The sequence below is a fragment of the Quercus lobata genome, chromosome 5 (genome assembly GCF_001633185.2).
Source record: "Quercus lobata isolate SW786 chromosome 5, ValleyOak3.0 Primary Assembly, whole genome shotgun sequence".
Lineage (NCBI taxonomy): Eukaryota > Viridiplantae > Streptophyta > Magnoliopsida > Fagales > Fagaceae > Quercus > Quercus lobata.
In genome coordinates, this window is record NC_044908.1 from 60,024,251 (window position 1) to 60,040,754 (window position 16,504).

Sequence of the window (16,504 nt, forward strand, 5' to 3'; positions counted from 1 at the left end):
CCTGTACCCTTTGTTTCATCTCAATAATGCCACAGCTTGAAGACCATTTTCACAAATGGTCTTTCGATACACTCCACAAGTATGTTCCACAAACCAATACAACACTCAAAAGGTAGTCGCCAGTTTCACCATAGTCTATGGAGGACAACACAACACTCAAAAGATATATGCTTTGCAAAATTCTTCTAAAGCATCAAAAGGAAATTCTTATAAAAGTACATAACATGCATTCTATTAGATTGTTTACTTGTTGGATAAAAAAATTCAAAGAGATTGTCTTACAAATTTAACGCATGCACTTGCGAAGAAATAGAAAAATGGAAATGATTAAAAAGGAAGAAATCAAAACTCCAAAAATAGTAAATTAAGAATTTGGCTTACCTTTAGTATTTTTTTAATAGGAATCTTCTTTTGTTTTAATGAGAAACTACCACATCACCCACTAACAAAATAAAATGTGGAGATTAATACTCATTACCACTTGCTATTGTGTATTTAAAACAAAATGAGACCTGTAGTTAAAAAAAAAAAAAGTACCGGAGGTAAGCCAAACCAGTAAAACAAAACCCTTAAATAAAAAGCAAGAAAACAAAAGGAAAAAATAAAAATAAAAAAAAAGGAAGGAAGGAAGAACTATACCTTCTCCTAAACAGAAAGTCTCATTGTGTCGAGTAGTCGTTTATAAATATGGAAAGTCTCATTTTGTTTTGTACACAAGTCGGATTTAAAGATCCATGTATAGTTTTATTCCCTTTTATTTTGTTTTTCATCTTCTTAGAACATTTTTCTTTACATGTTAGATATCAAAAAATATTTTGTACCTAAAATTTTAGTTTTGGGATAAAAGTTCTCAATATTTTCTTATAGCATCATACAAAAAAAAAAAACGATAATATATGAAATGAATATTAAAAAGTTATTATTTTTAGAAACATATTAAAAGTTATCTAATTTCTTTCATATGTTTAAAATTTAAGTTTATGTTTAAGTAAAAATTTATGTTATTTGTTAAATTCATTAGGGGGAAAGAACTTTTCCCTCTAGTTCACAATCTCCCCTCTTATTTTTGAAACCAACCAATATCTCATTCTATGTTTCCAAAATGGGCAAATACCCACATTCCGTTTCTCTCAATTTTTATTTTGAGGTTTCTGTGTCCCTAAGAAAACTAGACTCTTTGTTCCTCCGCTTAGACAGTAGAATAGTTTTTTCTGTCCCTTCTTGTAAGGCTGATTTGGTACTAGGGCAACAAGTTTGTCCGTAGGCTTTGTGGTATTTTCTTTGTTGGGGTTTTGGGAAATACAAGTGTGTATGGTGACCATGGAAAGCTTAACAAAACACTAGAAGAAACTATCTCTATCCGATAAAGAGGGGGACAATCTTCATTTGAGAAAAGTGAAGTGCTCCAATGAGTTTTTTCTAGCTGCAAAATTCTTGACAAACTAGGCTTAGAGGGTTTTTTGTTATTTGTGTATTGCAACTTTATTTTCTAGTGGATCAATTTCAACTTAGAGGGGTCGCGAAGAGATTTTTCGCCAAGTTCTTTGGTTTCCTCTTCAATAACACGTCTCGGTGTTATCTTGTATTTGCATCTCTCTTCCCTACTCTTTAAACTTTCTTTTTATTGTTAATGATGGATGAATATGGCTTAGGGTAGAGTTATCGGTTCATTGCGCTTATTTACTCTTGTTCCGCACTTAATTTAAGTTAAAATAAAAGCAATCTAGCCGTAATTTTTAATTGGAGGTCTAAACAAGCTCTTGTGTTTTAGCACAAATCCAAACTTTCACTCAAAAAAGAAATCCCTCAAAAGTAATAAAAATGGTTGGGAATCAATTACAGGATGTGTTTTTGACAGTCAAAAGACATGCTAAATATATCAAGCTTGCACTAATTCTTGGGCTTAATATTCCTGACGTAGTATGAATCTGGATGGTGCTTTGTACAATTTTCCCTAAGAATTTCTTTATTAATGTACTCAAATGTAAGCAGCTAGAACAAAACTATATTGGGGAATAAATTTTCAATTGTGATTATCAACGTTATATTCCAATAGTATTCAAGTTTAATTTATGGGCTGAGTTTAATTTACCTAGGTTAACTAGGTTATTTGGGATAATTTAGGTATTTTATTTTTTGTAGTTGAGGGTATTTTAGATTTTTCACAAAAGAATAATTCAAGAATCAAAAGATTTTGTCAAACTTAATTGAGGGAGTAATGGAATGGAGATATTTGCTCATTTTGGAAACATAAAGGGGGAGATTGGTTTGTTTCAAAGATAAAGAGGAGAATTATGAACTAACCCAAACATAGAATGAAGCGAGTGCTTTTTTTCCCCTAATGAATTTAAAAAATTTTAAAAAAAAATTAACATAAATTTGTACTTAAACATTTGAAAGAAATTAGATAACTTGTAAAATTCATTCCATATGTACTCGTGTTTTTGTGTGATGCTATACAAACAAAAGAGAATATTGAAAACTTTTATGCCAAAACCAAAATATTTGCATCCAATTCTAAAAAAAGATAACTAGTGATTCTTCTTCTGATTGAATCTTTATTCTAATAAAGGGAGATATTTAGTAAGAGTTGGGGATAAAAGTCTCTAATGTATGTGTAGAGCATTGTGTATACCAAAAAAAAAGAAATTGAATTTTATATATATACACACAGACATAAAGGTTTTTTCAGAAAAATGAAAAAAATTTAATAATTATTTACATTCATCCCATTTGTGCATATTTTTTTGGTACTATTAAAGTTGGTTCTTATATAGTTTGATGTTGCTTGTGATAATTGATATTCTTCAAGCTATAAGCTGAATACCATTTGTTGTAATATTAGCATCAACTTCTAAAAATGGTAGCCAATGATTTTTTATTTAGTTGAATCTTTTTTCTGAAAAAAAGTGACATATTTAATGAGAGTTAGGGATTAAAGTAAGTTTGACGTGATTAAGGTAGTGCATGAATTCTTCACACTTGAATAATAAAGTTAGAGACTAATCATTTTGCATTTATGATCAGAAGCTTAGTGGTGTGGTAAGTGTGTTTTCTCCCCCTTCTAACTTATCTCTTTACCACTGTACACCCTTGGTGCGATGGTCACTTCACAAGTATAAGTGCTTGTGGAGTGTGGGGGGCAAGGGCTGGGGTTCAAGTCTCCAGGAGGGAGTTTCACACACATATATACTTAGATTAGGCTAGAGTAGAATTCTATCTTGTATCAAAAAAAAAAAAAATTCCACATACTATTTTAGTTCCTTTTCTTTCCCTGTTTACGTTTTCTTTTTTCTTTTTTCTTTTTTAATAAAAATTGCTTCTTATTTAATTATCGATATGTAAAATTAGGGTTTTTGCCTCAAGATGCATATGCATCATGAAGCAATGAGTACGCAGTTTAAAATCATACCTATGTAGTTGCCTGACTATAAATGAATAACCTAGTTGTTCTTTTCTTTCTTTCAATAAATGTGCTCATATGTGGTGTAGATCCAAGGTATATTTCCTCTCTTTTAATTACAAATGGTCAATGCTTTGTTTACTATAATCAAGTAACCCACTCTTTTGAATGATTGAATCTTGAGTTTTGTTTGAATTTAATTGTCTTATTCAAATCTTGCATGCTTAAAAGGGAACCAACTTGTTTGGAACCTTTTTAGAAAATGGTTAGATATTACAAATGGAGTCTAATCCATTAAATTAGGTAAGATTGGGTGCCTAATACCTTTCTAAACTCCCAAATCCGTGTCTAAGATGGATCCACATTGGACAACTATTAAGAGAGCAATTTGCATAGTAACTATAGTGGCATTTATGAACCCTGCCTTGGGTGATAATATATGATATAATGTAATATCAGAGTTTGGAATGAAGTGATGATTGTTTTTGATTGAGGATTTCATAGGAGTGGAATAGGTGTTCTTAAATTTGGATTTCAATAAAATGATGTAGTCAAATAGTTAAGAGAGAGAGCCCAATTTTATTGTTATTATCTATTTGAATTTTTTTTTCTTTTTTTTTTTTTTCATTTTCTCATGTTCATAAAGATGAGATTGACTGCAACATATGTGAAGCAGTGGTAATTCCTTTTGACATTTAAATATTTATTCATAGGGGCACACGGGTAGTCCAGTTAGGGAGTAGAAAAGAGATATACAGAAAAGTGAGAGACATACATATCTTTTATCAACCATATTTAAAGTAAGAGGGTGGTCCTAAGAAGGGTTTACATAAGACATGCATAGCACATGTATTGCTTAAAACTTGAGGTGTGAGTACTCTCTTTATTTTCTTTACTTATATTGGTTTATAAGTTTCTAGTCAAAATTAAGATTACCGATAGAGATATGAAATGTTTGTGAGAAATGAGAATTAAGGAAAGTGGTGAAACCGTGGTAGTAGATTACGTAAGTTTGGGACCTAGGTATGTCGTTTATTTTAGCTTAAAATGTTAGTTTAATTTATTGTTAGATTATGTATAATTTTTTAATTTTATTTTTTTAAGATAAAGTTTTATATTATTTATTTTTTAAAACCAATTAAATTATAAAAAAATATGCTAATCCAAATATGTTATGGATCTTATTTTACTGGTTAAGATATTCATGAGTATAAAATCTAGAGAATGTTCGTATAAGTCTAAAGATTCAATTAAGTGTTATTCTTATACTTATTTTTTTGTATGTAATTTTTCTATAACTAATGGTTCCAAATCATCTAAATTAATTCTTTTTTTGGGCATGTGAATAATTGTTTTCATTTTATAATCTTGACTAATACATATCTAGTTAGTGCTTGGTCCACTTCATCTACTCAACTCGGTAAAGTCAAGATGAGCTCAACAAATAGCCTACTCGAAATAGAAATTTATTGGGTACTCCGGAAGTATACTCCCTTCCTCTCACATAGAGGTATACCCCATGATGGGTGGGACCCACCTCTATATGAGAAGGAGGGAGTATACTCTCGGAGTACCCAATAACAACCCACTCAAAACAATCTAGCAATTCAGCTTGATCTAAACATGTCAACATAACTAATCAACTCATGAATTATTCAAGTTCCGAGAATCACGGCTAACAGTTACAAACCGCTATTTGGCGTTAAAACACGATAGCAAAGATGCATGGAACGGTTCTTCATTATTAACCACTAAGACAACTTTTAAAGGAAAAGAGAGAAAGAAACAAATTTCATGATAGAAGCACAATTTACTTACTTTCCAAAAATACAATCTATTTGGTTGGGAGGGAAAAGTGAGAAAATAGAATATTTAAAAATGATAGAAAATGTTTTAGTTTTCTCTTATATGTGTTTGGTAAAGAAGATGAAAAGGTGAAAGAATAGAAAAGTTAAACGAACAAATTTACTACTACACCGTTATTACATTAAGACCGAATATATGAAAGTTTTCTATCACAACAAACAATGAAAAACTTCCATTTTCTATCTTTCTCTTTTTCCACCAAACCAAATCGATCAAAGTATTAGAGAATCGATGGGTGTCACCACCCCCATTTAACCTTTTCTACAAGTGTGTATTGACTACATCAAACCGTCCAAATACAACCAACCTATACCTCATCCTTGTAGAAAGTAGTAAATACGCCTTATTAGCAAATATTGTTAAATGAGAACAGTATCCCAAAGATGCAAAAATGAAAATGATCTTGTATTTTCTATCACAGCAAACAATGAAAAACTTCCATTTTCTATCTTTCTCTTTTTCCACCAAACCAAATCGATCAAAGTATTAGAGAATCGATGGGTGTCACCACCCCCATTTAACCTTTTCTACAAGTGTGTATTGACTACATCAAACCGTCCAAATACAACCAACCTATACCTCATCCTTGTAGAAAGTACTAAATACGCCTTATTAGTAAATATTGTTAAATGAGAACAGTATCCCAAAGATGCAAAAATGAAAATGATCTTGTACATTTAGAATAGTCATAGAATACGACTAGTATTTCTTCAGTTTATTGTTGAATCCAATTCCTAACATCGCTATTGGTTTCTATTGATGTCCCACCATAGGCATTGTTTTATTGGTAACCCCACTGATATATTGACCAATAGCGGTCCATTGATGAACACAACGACACCCACCACGACAGGAAGACCATCCTTGGCCTTGAAACATATGTAAAATATTTAACAATCGGACTCATGTAATGCATGTATATATATTAAATAACAGCTTATTTTAACAAAGTTTAATTTCACTAGTTGAGATTAGGTCAAAAACGAAGCTTAGAGATCTTAGTTAGTCAATAGTCAAGAACTATCATTTCTTTTCACCATCAAGAACATTAATGTCTTCTATTCTCGTGCCCATGAAAATGAAACAAAAAAATATAAAACTACAGAACTCACCAAGGATCAGATATATATGAATTAAGTAATATTATTTTACATTTGTAAATTGTGTAATTCAACACAATAAATCAATCAATCATGTTTTGTCCCATACACTTCATGTCATTTTCTATAAATTTCTCATCCCAAGTGAGTTAATTTTATTAGCAATATATTATAGTGATGACGATGAGAGCATAAAATTTTATCCAATGACATTTTAGGTAGAACACGTACATATCTTGATTCCTTCGCTTATAGTACAGTCAACATAATGCATTTTCCAATAGTCATCATATGCCAAAAAGAAATAGACAAACTACGAAATTATGAAAAACAACCACCTCACTTATGAGATTTGGTCAATAATAGACTAGCTTAGAAAATTCAAAGGGCACAAAAGTTACTTTGTGTTCCTAACAGGCAAACGCTTGTCATTGGAGCAGTCAAAATAGCCTTTGTGGAATTCGTGAACCCACTCAAAAAGATGGTGAAAAAAAAAAAAAAAAGGAATATGAATATAATCATCCCCTATTGATTAGTTGAATTAAAATTGATTGCTTTTTTATGGTCATGACTCATGAATCATGAATCATGATCAAAAAGCAATAGTGTAAAATGGTAAAAAGTTCCCAGTCGAACATTATAAAAAAATTTGTGCCATGCCGTAATTTGTGGCTAATTGTTTGCATAACATGAATCTTACGCCATTGGTGTAGTAAAATTAACCTTTGTGTAGAAACTAATTGAACAATTCAAAACTACCTCTTTTTTTTTTCTTTGGTACTTATTCGTAATGTCATCTTATCAACTTTGTGTGACATCTACCTACCTTCTTCAGTTGTTAGTTGTTAAGTAACAAAATTAGCCACCTTTTTTTGTCCACAACACTGCCTATTTGAAACACATCAAAATTGCTTACGAAGAGTTCACAAATGAATGAAAAGACAGCAACCAAATTTTTAGGTCGATCAAGGAATTCTATGAGACTAAATGACTAATATTCATTATATATATATGCTGAAATATCCTAAACTCGTCAAAGAACAACAACAACAACAACAACAATAATAATAGTAACAACAAAAAGAGAGAAAAAAAAAAAAGGTATTTAAAAAATATTAATTCCTTTTTTTTTCTTTTTTCTTTTTTGATAAAGCATGGATGTTGAACATGATTAACATAATAACATTATATAATACAAATCCGGGACAGCTATCTCACTCAACACATCAAAATCAACAGTTACAAGAGAGCTTACTGGTTGAATGTTGAAAGATCAATTTGTCATAAAAGACTGAGTTTACATACTTTGCTTTTTTCTTGGCTCCAATTCCTACCACAAGAAGAGAAAACTTAAATATTACAAAGAAGCATGACGTGCAAAAGGGGCTACCTATGCGTCATGCGTATATCACTTGTTCTATAACACAATAATAATATATATAACTTCGTCAAATAGTTTATAGATGATTAAGGGGTTGAATCTAGAAGAGTAACATATATTCTTTTTTTTCTGATTGGATAGTACTCATCAAGAAAGAAAGTTAACACATAAACATCAATAATGGAAAGTGTAAATGATACAAAGTTGATAGATGAGGCATGGGAAATGGCAGCAAAGAGAGCAATTAGGATGGGGCGGTTGCTTGAGTGAGACGGACTTTCAAATGGAAGAGAGCTTGAATTTAATTAAATAATAATAATAGCATGAGATTGTTGACCTTGATTGGTTGAGTGTGTCCGTTATATGTGACATAAAGTGTGGTCTTTGGTATTGGTATTGGAAGTCCTTGTCAATATAGAAGAGAGCAGGTTTTTTGTTAGGTGTGCACTAGGAAAAAAGAATCTTTAAGATGTAGACTCATTTGGGTAGCAACCCAATTAACCCCCTAATTTAAGGCCTAATGAAATGATGTACCTTTCTCCCTTCACATCTCAGCAACGTCACTGCTTCCATTTGCCTAACCATTCAAGAATGAGAAAAAAAAAAAGAACAAAAGAAAACTGCATTAACTTGTTAGCTAGGAAGCTGCAAGTTTAGAAAAATACAAATTATCTGTTCCACTTTTTATGTTTTTAGATCTACCTCGCATCGATAACTCAACCCTTACTACTTATAGGTAGTTTAAGACAAGTTTCTTTTGAAGTGGATACTCGTAATAATCTGCCCTCTAAGGCATATGACGATTCTTTCGCCACATAAAGCGTTAATTTAACTACTAAAATATTGCGTATTTCGACCCAAGACCCAACATCACAATTCTATTTTTGTCTAAATTTCGAAATAGGTGGGCTCACAATTCTATTTTTGTCTAAATTTCAAAATAGGTGGGTTTTGTGATGTGGTATTTCATTAGTGATTCAGAATCGTAGCTTTTCACATTAGTAAGAATTTCATATTTCCATTTTCACTTTATTCTTTACCAAATTATGTCTGAAATCAATGTCCATGCGATTGCCTAAGACATGATTTGTCTTAGAATATTGGTTGCAGCTTGTATCCTACTAGTTCCAAAAGTAACTTTTCAGGGGGGCTTTAAATGATAAGTGATGAACTTGTGGGAGGATATATACAAAGTACTCAGATTCCAACCTTTTACTTCTGCTATTGACATATATAACACATACAACACTTTTGTTTAATCCGCTGAATGACCTAACACTTTTTTTAACAGTAAAAACAATCTTAGAGTCATTATTTTAGAAGTTTATACAGACATTCACTGCATGCGCATGGACAGGTAGAAATCAGTTAATTTCTACCAAACCACAGGTTAATTTATGCAAAATAAGTCTTACACACAATTATTGATAGTCACTTTGTAATGAAACCACAAAAGATATACACAGACATCCTTGAAGCAACAAAAAATTTCTGGCTTTCTTTAATTGTGCATGACTGCATGGTATGTCATGTGTTTGTTTTTCTATCTTTCTTTTTTCCTTTAAATTTTAGTTGCTTAAAAAAAGAAATGTATGGCACATTGCGATTGATTGAACATATAGTGGAACACAGGAATTGAAACAAGGGTTTTTTTTTTTTTTTTTTTTTTTTCTCTCTCTTTAAAAATAGTATGTCGGCTAAAACATTTTCCATTTCTTTTGTAATTAACGTCTGAATCACCAAATTAGTTGGGAAACAACCATGTCTATATTCAAATTACTAGTGCATGTGGGGGATGTGAGAAAACATATTCACTTTATTAGGTTGTGCCATGATGAGTTTGATGAAACTTCATAATGCTTTGGATTACAACAAACATGGGAGAGAGGAAATTTCCACTAATGATACAAAAGAAAACTTAAATTCCACGATTTTCCTTCCATTTCTTTGGATCTTTCTAATATAGTAATATGCATATTGATGAGACTAGCGTGGTTCATGTGGAAAATGCATAGGAGTAGAAATCCTTTTGGTAAGCGGAGTGAAAGCCTAATACAAGCTTAACTTTATTTTATTCTACAATTTTGTTCTTTCCCATTGCATCTAATCTCTAGTTCATTTTAATTGTTCTTTCATCTGCGCTAGCATATCACCAATCCACATCACTCATATGAAATGTTTAACATCTTGTGCTTTTCTTTTCTTTTTTTTCTTTTTTGATGATATTATTTAGTTCTATTGACTCGAAAGCGATAGTCAGCATGCACCAATGAAAACTATTCACCATCCACTCCACTTGGAATGTTCCAAATAGGTCAAAATTTCTAGTTTTTAAAACATCATACAATAATAGTATCAATCATAGTTGCAGATTTAATAGGCAAAATACATCCATGCCTTCTCTCTAATCCACCTAGATAGTGTTCCAGAAAGCTTCTAATGTGAAAGGTCTTCTTTTGGTTTGATTCTCTCACCGGTCAAGAATTTATTTGACTGGTTCTAACTACTAAAAATTCTATTCCACTTTATTTAAACTGATGCTAATTTCTTAAGTTGAATTTTCTAATATTATGCCCCACCATCTACTAACCAGTAAACAAGAAGATAGAGAAAGAAAAGACCTTCGTTTACAATTTGTTTTTTATTTTTTTCAACTGTTGATTGATAGAGTCAGCAAGTGTCATAAAATTGTAACAGGACGAGTTGACTATAGCTAGCCATGCCACAACATAAAAACCTTTTCATTTTCTTTTTCCTCCTTTTGGGTAAATGCTTTATTAAAAAGTAGACATGGTCTATGCTTGCCCAGTCAAGACCAGTGAAGAAAGTCCATCTCATTAGAATTCAAAAGTTTGCACTATGATTCTTTATATGTTTTTGAGTTATTGAGAAAGAGAGAGAGAGTGAGACTATGGCATGCAATACTTTCTTCAGAATAGTTTATAGTCTATAATTAAAGTCTATACCCCATTTTTGATTCATCATTGTTTTAACCTAAAAGGACCTTGAATTTGGAAAGTTGTGTTGAAACTTGAAAATGTATTAGAACTAAACTTAAAGCAACATAGTCCAACACGTGCTTCTTTTCATCCAAAACCTCATTTCATTCAAATTATGTTACAAAGTGATCGATCTGATGTGAACTTTGAATAAGCTTTTGAAAGTGAACTTTCAAGAAAGACATGAATATTAACATGACCGCTAATCTACTTTCCCTCTTAACATTAAAGTTCACTGAATACTTCTAGTGGAATACGAATGAATATAATGCTTTGATTCCATTACTTAAAAAAGATCGTATAGGTGCCTAAGTAGGAGAAAGCTTGACTTGGAAAGCGCAACTTGTCGAATTTTGTTGTCAATTCAAGATATGATTCATTTGGATTTTTCTTGAATTTTCAAGGAAAAAAAAACACGTGGATGATGACGGTCAATTAGAAACAAATAATTTCATGTCTTCTCATTTGTTTTATTTTTTTGTTCTCTCTCTCTCTCTATTTATTGATCTCTTCACTGTTTTATACTTAGTTTTCAATCTTGAAGGCCAGTATATATGCCCTTGAGAGTTGAGACTCTTATTGTGGGTTACCAACATCTTTTAAGTTATGAAAAAAGCGAAAGCTGTTATTAATTTTATTATAAAAATATTTACAAACTAACGTAGTAACAATGACTCATATATAACCCCATACTCCCAAAGGTCTTTGAGTTTTTTCTATTTTTGGAAAACTCCAATATAGAGAAAAGAATTTATAACCTGAATTAGACAGAAATATTAATGTATGCATATTTTGCATGCCACACATAAGTGACGACTCACTGGTTTATTTGAAGTACGAGGGATTTGGGCATAATGCTTGAAGTTGCTCTCTTTAAGGTCCTCCAGGTAAATTAAAATTCAACACAATACTAGACAGTGGACCATTGCCATAAATGCAAGCGTTCCAGATTATGTAGCCCCCAAGGTAGAGTACAGCTATATATTCTTGGTTATTGAAAAAAATTTGGACAACCGTAAGATTGTACTCTTTTTACCTACACATACTGATGGAACCCACGGTACACTTATATTTAACAGTCATGGACCATTGCCATAAAATGCAAGCGTTCCAAATTATGTAGCCCCAAGGTAGAGTACAGCTATATATTCTTGGCTATTGAAAAAAATTTGGACAACCATAAGATTGTACTCTTTTTTCCTACACATATTCATGGAACCCACGGTACACTTATATTTAACAGTCATTGCCAACAGTAAAACAATTTTCCATTAGCAAACTTCCATTAATAATGGAGATCTTAGATCAAATCCCTTCCAAATTGATGATACATTGACACTTCAAGACCTACTTAACCAATCCACCTGACTTTGTATGTGCTTTTTAGAACTTCACTGCATATAATATTTTTCCCAATTATAAGCATCCAGTCGATTTTTGTAAGCAAGGCATGATTTATATCCTTGAATCACTTGGAGCTAGATGTGTTCAAGGAATTGAAAAAAAAAACTGATTAGAAGTACTGACCGCCCTTTTTAATTTCCTAATGCTCAATCCAACCCAACTCACACAGTTAGACAAGAGAAGGGATGATTTTATATGAAGACATCAAAATCTTGTGGGTTAACGATATTTTTTTTGATAATTATTAAGGTATAAAGATAGAATCCTAAGTTTGGTTTTAACATGAGTAGGACATTGCAGAGTTTGAAACCCATTGTCAAATCTTTGTATAATGTGTATTTGTAGTTTGTGTTTTAGTAGGTTATTTATTATTTCTTATTTGCGTAGTTTATGAATTTGTGTAACTTATATTAGAATATTAAATTATTAATTATAAAATTTGTACAATTTATTTGGTTTTAGACCTTAGTTAGATATCTAATTAAATTTAACCGCATGACTATATTGACTAATGCAATGCAGACAAAACTATTTTTCTCAAAAGCAGTTAGATTTAACTATGTCATTTATTGGCCACATAATTGAATTTAAGTGGGACTAAGCTTTACCCCATTATTGATAGGTACTGAAAGTTTTCTTGTTCAGACTTCAGAGTTTAGAAAGCTTTACCCCATTATTGATAGGCACTGAAAGTTTTCTTGTTCAGACTTCAGAGTTTAGACTTAAAATATTGACAGTTAAATGTCTCCTTCTTAAATATCTTTTAACCTCCTTCTTAAATGTCTCACGATGGTCAAGGACGTGGCCTATAGCAAAACATAGTTCTTTGTTTTTATTTTTATTTTTATTTTCCTCATAACTTTTATTTAGCTTACCCTATTCAACTTGGCAGACTTCTAAGAAACTAAACAAAAACAAAAGCAAATGTGTCCTAAATTTTGATGGGTGAAATTTTAATTCTTTAATTGAGGCCCAAATAGCAATAGAGTCCAAAATTTTTGGTTCCTAAAACTTTCATTGCAGAAATTTCAGTAGTTTAATAGAGGCGCACATTCAAAATGGACCATGGTAATCAACGTCTAGCCCGGTTTTTTATTATAATAATAATAATAAATAAATAAATAAAATGAACCCGTAGCCCAAACAGGCAACCCATTCTGATGTTTAAAATTTCAAAAATTTAAGCTCAGCCCATCACTATGAGTTGGCCCAACCAACCTAACAAACCAAGGAAAGTCTTTCTACTAGACAAGAAAGAACAACAGAGTTTTGAATCATGGCAAGTCTCTCTCATCTCCAAAAGGGGGAGGTGTTATTAATTTGAGCTATGATTGACCAAAACTTTACAATGAGTGAAGAATTCAAGCTAACTGTGAAGGGATTCCTTTCAATAGATAAATAAAATAGCTCAGTTGCTAGTTACTAAGACATGTTTATAACTTTTCATACTTCGAAATGAAAATGAAAATATGTATCTTATGAGATGATCTCATTACACCTCTCATCGTGTGTTAATCTTACATATTGTAATAGGGTGATCCCGTACGATATCCTCTTATCTAAATACCACATAGTTCCTTCCCATTTAAAAAACCACGACCATCCAACAATGCTATATAAATTGGATGAAACTCAAATGATCCAAGTTGACACAAAATATTGCTAAATTCTAACTTAACAAGTTGTAAACCACTAGGCCGAAACAGATGGTGGGAGAAACTGGTCCAAAACACCTTTAACAATATAACTTTAAGCTCAATGCTCCCAACAGAATCATAGGTAGTGGTATCACTCCTAAGTCCTTACAACCAAATGCTAAAAATTGTGTTTTTTTTTAGCTATATTTGTAAGACAACCACATTAATTACCACATTCTCTAAAGGGGAGCAACCAAAGACAATGTAATTATTAAAAGAAAAAAAAAAATGATTCTTTAGATGCTGACATTATAAAGAAGAATGGAAATACTCAAATAAAAAATTAAAAAATTTTAATTTAATTATGCCTTCGTCTTCTTCAATCATAGTAGGATTTCATAATAAACACAGTCGCAAGTTTCACCAGAGTCTATGGAGGACAACACAACACTCAAAAGGTATATTCTTTTCAAAAGGCAATTCTTACAAAATCCTTCACATTCTATTTAGATGTGATTATTTGTTGGATAAAAAATTCAAAAAAAAAAAAATTGTCTCACAAAAATATCGCACTTTTGAAGAAATAAAAAATGTTTGTTAAAAAAATTTAAGGAAATGATTAAAATGGAAGAAATCAAAACTCCAAAAACTTTAAAACAAGACCCTTCAATGAAAAAGCAAGAATACAAAAGGGGGATAAATAGGAAGGAAGAAACTTATTGCGGCCTCTTAAACGGAAAGTCTAATTGTGTCTATCTATAAATTAAATTTTTTTTCAACTTCTTGGAACCTTTTTCTTTTACGTATTAGATATCAAAAAATATTTTGTGGATATAAATTTTGGTTTCAGCATAAAAGTTCCCAAATTCTCTTTTATGCGTATTTTGTCATACAAAAAACACGAACACATATGTAACGAACTTCAAAAGTTATCTAATTTCTTTCTTATGTTTAAAATTCAAGTTTATGTTTAAAAACAAATTTATGTTTACAAAACTGTTTGTTTAATTCAATAGGGGAAAAGCCTAATGAATTTTCTTGAATGGAAATTAAAGGTCCGTTTGGATAGAACTTATTTTACTGAAACTGAAAACTGAAAATACTTTAGCAAAATAATTTTTAAATATGTGAATAGTACCATAGGACCCATTTTTAATGAAAAAATTGCTGAAAAGTGAAATTTGTGGGTCCTATAAATAGTGCATGGGATCCACTGATGTGCTGAAAAGTCAAATATTACAGCTACTGTTCATGAACAGTGCATAAACAGTAGCCTTAACAGTGATATTTGCTCCTGAAACGCATGCCAAAAAAAAAAAAAGAGTAAAACGCGCAAATGTGAACGCAGAAACGTGTATCCAAACGAATACTAAGAAAGTGGAGCTCTAGGAATTACTTTTATTGAGGAAGAAAATAAGCGGGAGGTATAAATTCAAATGAGCATACACATGTAAAAAATCCTTATAAATATTTTAACTGTTTTTAATTTTAACTTCTTAATAACAAAATTTATCTAAATTTTAAGTCATGGGAAAACTAATGATGATAGTTGAGTTGATTAAGATCATATATTTGAAGGGCATGACTGTATTCCTCCCTATGTCCATCCAATTATATAACGTTTTACCTAATTAAGTAACAATATAAACAAGGGAATGCTACGTAAATAACAGATAAAATTCTAAGTAATAAGTTGCTACAGGTCATTATTGGCATAGAAAAAAAAATGTAATTTCAATAATAAGTTCAAATTAAAATCAATAATAATTAACCACCTATAATTTGTTATGAAATGTTGTGGACAACATTTCTCTATTAACAAATGCATTATCTTTTTTTTTTAACTAATTAGGATTAAATTATTGCAATGCTTTGTTTCCTCCTTTCTTTTAATTATGCATTACCAATGCTTTGTTTCCTATAATTAGTGTGCGTTTGGTATTGGCTTAAAAAGTCTTTTTTTTTTTTACTATTTAGCTTTTTTTTGTACTATTCATGAGTTTTATTATACTTTTTGGTACTATTCATGGATCTCACTGTACTATTTCAGCTACCTTTAAACTTTATCATCATTTCAGGCTTTTCATAAAAGAATATTCAATAAATCATAATATTCCATTGGACTTAACTAAGGGAACAACTGAATGAGGGGTATTTGCTCATTTTGAAAACGTATAAGGGGTATTAGTTAGTTTTAAAAATAAGTGACAAATAATGAATTACTCCAAACATATAATGGGAAAGTGCTTTTTCCCTTAGTGAATTCAACATTTTTTTAATATAAATTGTACTTAAACATAAACTTGAATTTAAAACGTATGAAAAAAGTAGATAATTTTTTAATTTTATTCCATATTTACTCATATTTTTGTACTATGTTATACACATAAAAGATAAAGGAGAATATTGAAAAAATTTATGCCAAAACCAAAATATTTGCATTTATTTCTAAAAAATGTAACTAATGATTCTTCTTTTTATTGAATCTTTTTTTTTAATAAAGGGAAATATTTATATCTATAGCATCATATAAAAACATGAGCACATATGGAATGAATTGTAAAATTTATATAATTTCTTCGAATGTTTAAAATTCAAGTTTATGTTTAAGTACAAATTAATGTTTAAAAATATTTTGTTGAATTCATTATAAAAAGCATTGCCCTTTGTGCTTTATGTTTGGGGTAGTTCACAATCCCCCCCCCCCCCCAATC